Below are 10,055 nucleotides of genomic sequence, written 5' to 3' on the forward strand. Positions count from 1 at the left end.
AACAGTATCTGATACTAAAATTCAGTCGTATCTTGTTACTTGGAACAAGAAAAAATAAAATTTATAAAATTGGACAATTTTATTTACCTATCTTTCCATTAAATCCTATTTTCTAATATCACACTTTTAATGGAAATTAGCCTTTTGTTATTATACACGTTGTATGTGTGCATTACAGAAAGTTGGAGAACAGGGGCACCTGGGTGACTCAGTCAGTTAAGTGTCCAACTTCAGCTTAGGTCATGATGTCACGGTTCGTGGGTTCAAGCCCTGTGTCCAGCTCTGTGCTGACAGCTTGGAGCCTGGAGCCTGGTTCAGATTCTGTGTCTCCCTCTCTCCCTGCCCCTCCCCTGCTCATGCTCTGTCTTTGTCTCTCTCTCTCTCTCTCTCTCTCAAAAATAAATATTCAATTTTTTAAAATAAATAAAATAGAGGAATTAACTGAGAATTAGGTAGTAAAAGAATTATTGGAGCAGGCTCTGCAGCTTTTGAGCTCAGAAATAATTATTCCCAAGTAAATAATGTTGGCCCCTGATGTGCAGTAATTAATTGAAAACAACATAATGCACAATGAGATATTGGTTACCCTATGTTTCCATTCAAAAACGCTGGTGATTTGTCACTTAAAATTTTTATTGAGATAATCTTATTATCTCAATAAAAGATAAGGAAGAAAACAAACAAACAAACAAAAACACTAATTATTCCAGCACTTAGAGAATCTATTGAAACAGAGAATTATATATGCTTAAGATTTTTCAAAAATTAGCAATACAGAACTGTGAATATTAACATCTCTCTTACCAGCATCCATGGACTTCCCTTACAGTCTCTCTCCCAAAAGTTGTACCTCTTACATATTTCTTGTATCCTTTCAAACAAAAAAAAAAAATAAAATTTATGGCATATATAGATCCTTGGAAAATGTATTCACCATGCTGCTACTCAGTAGTTTCATTTTTAAAAGAAAATCAATAATTAAATATATTTATTGGCATTTTTCCATAACACCTCATTCTTTTTAATGGCTGCATAGTTCATTGTTTATACAAACTGTTATTTATCTCATCTGTCCCTTTAAATACCTTCATTTTTGCAATTATAGGCTATGTGGCAATGGATATTTTTTTAAAAACACCTTTGTCTTCATGCAGGATTATAACTATAGCGTTACTCTCCATGTCTAAGAGTGGAAATGCTGAATCTATGTGAATATATTAACACTTTTGATATCTATAGTCAAATTGCACCCCCCAAAAAATGTACTGATTTACACTTTCACCGGTAACATATAAAAGGGCTTATTTCTCTACAGTGCCATCAACACAAGATGTTAACAATCTTTAATATTGCTATCAGTATCATGGGTAAAAAAGAATATTATATTGTTGCTTTGATCTGCATTTATTTAAATAAATTGAGCACCATTGATCAACTTTTTTTAAAATTTTTTTAATTTGCATCCAAGTTATTTAGCATTATAGCGCAACAATGATTTCAGGAGTAGATACCTTAATGCCCCTTACCCATTTAGCCCACCCCCCCCCAACCCCTCCAGTAACCCTCCGTGTGTTCTCCATACAGTTGATCAACTTTTTAAATAATCACTAATTGAACATTTCTGCGGATAGCAATTATAGATTTTCATGTTTTTGGTCCCATGTTATGGTGCTTCCCAAATTTCAAAGCTTATATTGATGAGCTTCTCAAAGTGTGTTAAACTAACAATGCTATCTGACATGTTTTTAGGTGGTATGTTAAATATTTATGTTTTATAGCCATCTATTTATTTGTATACGGATTTGAAAAAGCACATTTTCCACTTACAATACAATTTAAAGTTTCCATTTAAAATCCATTTAAGTTTGAAACTGAGTTGAAATATAAAAATAAGTAAAAACACTTTTCAGGTAATCAAAAATGAGATAGTCCATATGTGAAGGACTGGATTTTGGTATACAATGGTTTAATTCTATTTTATTCTTAAAATAGAATATACTGTAAGCAAAAGGTACAATAGCTTATTAAATGTCTTTGCTCATACCAAGTTCATTGCTCATACAAAGTAAAGGCACAAGCTAGGATTAGAGTTGGCAAATTAAAAATGGACATACGCTGTGTTAAATAACAAAATTCAACCAAGTAAATGTGAAGATCTAATCGGTTGTCTTGAACACTCCATGAATCAAGCAGCACCCCAATCCAGCAGCAAGCAGAGAGGTGCTCTGGGGAGCTGTAGAAAACTGCCAGGTTTTTACAGATGGGGGTGGGGGCAAGAAAATTACTAGCAAAAGGAAAAGATTGTTCCAGAGGATGCTGTTTGCAAAGTGTCTTAACATGCTGATGACCTCATCTTTCTTTGGGGGATGAAGAGGACCCAGGTGACAGACTTATTGGTGTTGATGGAGAAAACAATTCCTGACTGACCTGTTAAAGTCACATTTCTGGGGAGGCTCAACTGCAGTTAGATTGGGTATTAAGCCCCAGTTTGGGAACTCAGTTCAAGTGACACCATTTGGAGCCTGCAGTTTTCTATTTTTCAACAGCTGAAATTCACGATATATGTTTCCAGAGCCAAAAAAATAAGAAAATGATGTTTATTTATTTATATATATGGTTACTTAAAACACATCCTAGAAATCATATTATCCCACTCATAAATACTTCATTATGTAATAAAGACCTTTTTGATAATATAAGCACAATACCATTAATGATCAGTCAACAACATTAACAATTAAAGACTCCTTAATAACAGTTTTTCCAATATCTGATTTGTGGCTACTATCTGCAATATATGTTTTAAATGCATCCAAAATTCCAAATCCAAAATTGTCCACACTTTGCTGTTGATATGACTCAAATCATATACTATGATTTTAATTTCTATAGTCTATATTTGAATCCAGGTTTAGGAGACTTTTGCGAAATGTAAAGTACTATGACATTTCCTTTGCAAAAACTTGACTCCTTCCACAAAACTGACAGCTTTAACATTTCTTGATAGTACTTGGGGGGCAGGGGGAGAGAAAAACCAGAGTTGAAAAGGAAATTGAAAGTTTGAAAGAGGGAAAGGGGATGATTTTGTGATGTAGCTTTCATACAGATAAAGGGACATGAAGCCAATAGACTTCGGTCTTGAATTGTTTTCCTGAATTTGCTGGAGGAGGGGCTGGATGTCAGTGGAAAACTGGGGAGGGTTGTTGAAATCATTAAACTTCTCTGCTGTTTTTTAAATTATGATATTGTAAGCCAAGCTAAGCCCAGAGAACTTGGGGAAGGAATTGAGATATACTCTAGTTGCAAACCATAGTTTCTCCTTTACTAAATTAAAACACGCATTACACTATGCCTTTCTTTTCTAAAGCTATTGAGTGGGAAGTATTGATTGGAAAAGGATATCTGGGGATATCTATTTAATAGAGATGGGAAAGGCTTTGAGGTTAGTAAATAAAAACAAAATAAGCTAATTTGGTTAATATAGCAGAAACTGAAGCACTTAGCAAACCTTTTCAAAACAAAGATGAGGGAAACTGAGAAAAATATGCATTATTGGAGAATAAAAATCGGGAGCTAGAAACATAATGGAGACTTCATCATGTGAAGTTAGTGTCCCATTAATGGCTGTTCTGAGTATATGTCAAATTTTGTTGCTTTCTCAATGGAATTTTTGACTTACGCTAATAAAATTACAGTAAAAGAAGATATATTTTTAAAAATATTGTATTTATTTTTGAGAGAGAGAGAAAGAATGAGCAGGGGAAGGGCAGAGAGAGAGGGAGACAGAATCTGAAGCAGGCTCCAGGCTCTGAGCTGTCGGCACAGAGCCTGACTTGGGATTCGAACAGGGGAACCATGAGATCATGACTTGAGCTGAAGTCAGAAGCTTAACTGAGTCACCTAGGTGCTACAGAAAATGTATTTTTAAACAGACTCTCTTTTAAAGCCTTACACAGTTTAGCTCTGTAATGAAAGAAACATGTATACCTCAAACAGCAAAGCAAAAGCCCTGTGGTTCCTCACTCTTTTGCTTTCTCTTATATTTAACAGCTTATCAAAACATTCCCCAGTAATGTTTTAACATCTTTTTTTTTTTTAACGTTTATTTATTTTTGAGACAGAGAGAGACAGAGCATGAACCGGGGAGGATCAGAGAGGAGGGAGACACAGAATCTGAAACAGGCTCCAGGCTCCAAGCTGTCAGCACAGAGCCCAACGCGGGGCTCGAACTCACAGACCGCGAGATCATGACCTGAGCCGAAGTCGGCCACTTAAGTGACTGAGCCACCCAGGCGCCCCTGTTTTAACATCTTTAAGAGATTGGTATCCCATCCCTTCATACCAACTCTCCTCATATGGCGTTGATTTTTTTTTTTTTTTTTGCCATATCTCAGGTGACAAATATTCCACACAATATCAGGTTAAGTTGCAATCATTCACTGATTATATAAAATATGTCCATAGGCTTTCTTATTTTGTGTCTCTCAATATTCTTCAAGCAAAAATAATAACTAAATCTAGAAGGCAATTAATTAGTGGTAACTAAGACTCTTTAAGTTTATAAATTTACCCAAATTTAGATACATAAAAGAGAGAATAATCTGAATTGACACTTCAGTTTTCATATGCAATGGAAAAAAGAAAAACTATTAAATATAAAGACAGACATAATTATATTAATTGCTAGAGAAAAAAAATTTCTCTTAGTTTTGCTTGTTGGATCCCATAAACAGATGTTTCCAAAAAAGAAGTCTTTCCCCAACATCCGTAATAATAAAAATAAGAAAGCTGTATTTATTGATAATTTCAACCTGCATTCATTGATAGTTTTAGTGCTTCTGAGAAGTACCATTTTTCATTTTATTAATGTAAAAATCCGCCATCTTGATTGGTATACATTATTTGCTTCATGAGTTAGGTATAGACTGACATAATTTTAGAAGGAAAGAATAACTTTTCTAAATGCACAAATTTACGTTTTTAAGTTTATTTGTTTTGAGAGAGAGAGAGAGAGCACAGGGGAGGGGCAGAGAGAGGAGAGAGAGAATCCCAAGCAGGCTCCACTTTATTAGTATGGAACCCAACATGGGGCCCAATCTCATGAACCATGAGATCATGACCTGAACTGAAAACCAAGAGTCAGATGTTCCACCAACTGAACCATCCAGGAACCCCCACAAATTTAAATTACATCTTGTTTATCACTAAATGATTCCATTTTGTAAAGGGATGTCACTTTTACTTCATTTTCCTAGAAATACATTTAGTAAAATAACAACACAAATTATACTCTTTTCCAGGATCCAGTATTAAATAGGAAAGGCAAAACAAAACAAAACAAAACAAAACAAAAAAACAGCCTGTATAGAGTTATTTTGCACAAAATCACAAAGCAAAATGAATTTAAAAGCAAATGATCCCTTTGGAATGTATATTTTCTTTTTTTTTTTTCTGTTGGTCTGATTTAAAAAAAAATCATTCTCTATCAAAAGTGGGGTCTCATTGCCAGCACATTTTCATTGTCTCATTTTCTCTTATACCATCCTGAAGTATTTCACATTTTGCCTTAGATATAATATTGTGCTGGAGTTTCATTTCATTGTTCACATGAATGCTGTTCAGCCCTATCCCAATTCTATTTCATTTCCGTGAAAGATTGAATTTTGAAGTTGTCTTTTATAAAAGTTGTGTTCCTCACACAAATGAAACAAGTCTGGAACTACAAAACCGGAAATGAAAGGGGAACTTGTGGTCAGGTAAAAAAGAAATAGGCTGGAACTGTAGGGTCGGTGCTGTAGACGCTACATGTCACGTAAACATCGTGTGCGTAAGTTAGCCTGCCTTTGTGGGCAACGCTCAGATGTCCCATCCTCATAAGGGTACATTTCAGATTTTCTACACCTGGCCGGTGTCTTATCTGATGCTCAGCTTCACTGTGAGCAATATGAGCTGAGGTAATAGATTCCTCCTTGAAAATTTGAATGTCATGATTATTCCATTAGGCTTGGGTCTGTCAAAATCTGATGTCAATAGTAACCCAGCTTCATGATTTCATCTAGCCGTTAAATCAAATCTAACACTGGGCTAGACTCATAGGTAGGCTTTCATGCCCTCTGCTGGATGTTCAAAGAAAAAGCTACACCCTTTAGCAGTAAGAAAAGCTTTGTTTAGAAAAAAAGGAATGGTCTTTAACAGAAGACGGAAACACTCTAGTCCTATTAGAATTAAAATCTGAGACAACAGGTTAAAAGAATTTTAAAATGGGCACTGAGGAGGACACTTGTTGGGATGAGCACTGGGTGTTGTATGTAAGCGGTGAATCCTGGGAATCGACCCTCAAAACCAAGAGCACACTGTATACACTGTATGTTAGCCAACTTGACAATAAATTATATTTTAAAAATATGTAAATAAAATAAATAGAATTTTAAAAATTTATTGGTGAAATAAGACGCAAGTAAAGATTTTCAGAAATGAGATGACAGAAAAAAACACAGGTTTATCATTTTAAATTTCTTTTTAAAAGGTTATGATAATCATATAATCCAAATTAGTTTTATTACTTTCAGTTGTTTTCAGTGGACCATAAAGACCATCTGCTAGAACTTCTAAGTCTCTGTCTGGAGATCAGAGCAAAATAGTGGAAACTATAATATCATTAAAAATCATACTAACTTTGGTAGAAAAAAAACATCCAGAACCTCGTACAATAATTAACATGTAATAGTTGTTTAGTATGTGGTTTTTTAGAATTAAGTAAAAAACGTAGTCTGGGATCTCTGATGAGGTCTTTGCCAAAAAAGTTTTTATGGAAAGAAACCCTTTTTCTACCAGCCTTACTCGCCTGCCCACACCCTATCCCCATTCTTTCTTCCCTACCCCCCTAAATTAACCAGCCTACCACATGCCAAGCATACGTGTTGGTTAGGCTTGTCCTGACACATAAATTCAAGTCACAAAAATAAATTCCGATCACTTCAACCATATTGTCACTAATGTCTTTGGGAAACTCCAGATGCTCAATCATTAGCCCTGTTTCCAGATGTGCTTATACTTTTCTAGGTATCAATGTAGCCACTGCCTGTTCTATACCTGGGATGAATTTTAACATATGAAGCTCAACGGATATGAACAAAAACTCCCTAGCATTACTTATTTGAGATAAACTTAACTGTAACCCATTTTCTCTGATGTTTATTTTTGTAGCCACTTATGAAGTTAGAGGATCATTGTGGAAAAAAACCTGGAATAGGAATTGAAAGATCAAAATGCCTAGTCTGTAATATAGTCTCCCATGCTAATTAGCTACACGTCTTGGGCAAGTCAATTACCCTTCCACAACCCACATTTTCTAATCTGTTAAATGAAGGCAGTGATATATTTTTATATTTATATTTACATATATAGAGAGAATTAAAGTAACACACATATTTAGTTTTAAAAGTCAAATAGTACTGTAGACTCATGATAAAAGCCAGCCCTTCTCCAAGTCCTATTTCTTGAGGCAATAATTTTCAACTCATTTAGTGTTTTGCTTCAGATACTTATGACCTAATTTCCAAATGATGTACTTTACCATTATTGTTTTCTTTTACTTTTAGATATTATTCACTGACTTCCCACCATCTGACTACGATTTAGTTTTCTTATTAAATCCTACCACCTTTCCTCAATCACACTTCCCCCTCCGCCTAGCTTGTCGAGATGACTAATGTTCAATGTAAAACTCAATATTAATTATTTACATTATTCATAGCGTAACCATTTCGGGGGCTGAAGGGTTAATCCAACCTCTGTTTTTCATAGATTTATAATTGCCTTGTCTTTTCAGTTCCTTCACTTTCCATTTACCAATCATTAATTTATCACCACATTTTCATTTATATCTTTTCCTTTATCATCCCTCTTATTATCCTACACCATTTGCTGTCATGTTCTGACTGGAACTGGCTCCTCTATGGGTTGCTTAATACTATCTTCCTGTAGATCATGTTTATGATAATTTCCAGAATTCCCTTCACCTCTCTTACCTCTTATTCTTGGGCCCTTCTACATTGTTACAGCATGAATTTGCTTCATTCTTCTCAGTTTCTTTCCTGGAGACACTTAGCAAAGTGGATAAACTTGAAACCCAAATGAATTATGATTTCTCCATCTATACACATCTGAGACATCTTCCAGGTACTAAAATCTTGTTGTGCATCCTCTTTGTCCTCTTCTTGCCACTCTCTTTGTTCTTGTGAATTAAAAACATTTTTACTTTTTTACTGTAATCTTAGTGGATTTCAGAAGGGAGTGGATATGTTCAATTTCCCATGGATACCCTGAAGTTAGGAATAGCTTGGTCACAAAATTATGACAATAAAATCTGAAAGCAGTGTGTGCATCTTAAACCCTGCATGCCTACCTGGGATTATTAAAGTACATTAACACAAGTTTCTCTGGTCTTCTTTCAACAGTAGATACTAATGAGGTTATTTTAGCAGCACTAAGCCAGCTGTCCCTGGCTCTTACCCACATTCACTGTCATAAAGCCTTGTCCCCATCAAATCTCATCCTGTTATTTTTGGGACTTTCCAGAACTAGGTAACATTGCTTAAAAAATGTGTTTGAATACATGCTAAGTAACAGACTCTTTTATACCCTTTGATATAAATTATTGAATAATGCAAAAGTCCCTCCCACATAGATTTGCATTCTATCAAGGGAAGATGAATACAGATTTTAAATAGAATTCAAATATGTAGTAGAGTAGATGAAAAATTCTTTGGAAAAAGTATATCTGAGAGAAAGAATTGAAATTATCAGGTCTGGGAAAGGTTGCAATTTAGAATAATCAGGGGCACCTGGGTGGCTAAGTTGGTTAAATATCTGACTCTTGACTTTGACTCAGATCATGAGTTTGTAGTTACTGGGTTCAAGCCCCACATCGGGCTCTGTGCTGACAGAGTGGATCCTGCTTCAGATTCTCTCTCTCTCCCTCTTCCCCCTCCCTGCTCTCTCTCTCTCTCTCAAAATAAATAAATAAAGTCAAGAAAAACCTTAAATTATGAAAAAAAAGTAGAATAATCAGGGTGGGTTTCATGAAAAGGTGACATTGGGACAAAGACTTAGAGGAAGTAAAAGGGTGAAATAATATCGATATCTGGGGGGAAAGTATTGCAGGCAAAAGAAAACAGTGAGTACCAGAGTCCCTAACAGAAAGATGCAGGGAGGTTAACACCTGATAGGTCTGATAACAGTGTTCCTGGGGCAAATGAGGAAGGATATGACTCATAGGAAAGGAGACTGAACAGGGTATTGATCCTACAGGGCCATGGGTCAAGGACTTCGGCATTCTCTCTCAGTGAGGTGGAATGTCATTGGAGTTTAGTTAAGGGACATGATCCTCTTTACGTTTTGAAAAAATGACTCCAGCTACTGTGTTGGAAACAGAATACAGAAAGGCAGGCTAGAAGCAAAAGGACAAGTTGAGATGCTATTACAACCATCCAGGCAAGAACTGGTAGTGACTGGCTCACAGCAGGGATGCAGTAGAAACTGTATAGAGTGTAGGCTTATTTTGAAGTTAAAACCAAGCCAGTCCATTTTCTTGTTTTCTTTGTTTTTTTAATATTAATTTTTTTTATCAATTTATTTATTTATTTTGAGAGAGAGAGAGAGAGAGAGAGAGCATGAGTGCGATGGGGCAGAGAGAGGAGAGAGGATTCCAAGCAGGCTCTAACATGGGGCTCCAACTCATGAACCATGAGATCATGACATAAGCCGAGGTCAAGAGTCGGACGCTTAAATGACTGAGCCACCCAGGTGCCCAAGAGCCAAGCCATTTTCTGACAACACGGATATAAGAAATGACACAAAGGGAAGACTCAAAAATGACTCCAAGTTCTTTGGTCTGAGCAACTGGATATTTGCTGTTACCATCAATTGAGATGAAGGAGGTTTGGATAAACACATTTGGGAAAAGGTCAGGAGATAAATTTGGTCAAGTTAAATTTAAGAGGTATATTAGATGAATAAGTGGAGATACAGGTTGTTTTTTTCGACAAATTTGT

This window comes from Lynx rufus, unplaced genomic scaffold, assembly GCF_022079265.1.
Source record: "Lynx rufus isolate CCGP_SWC_20201006 ecotype Redwood Valley unplaced genomic scaffold, mLynRuf1.p SCAF_5, whole genome shotgun sequence".
Lineage (NCBI taxonomy): Eukaryota > Metazoa > Chordata > Mammalia > Carnivora > Felidae > Lynx > Lynx rufus.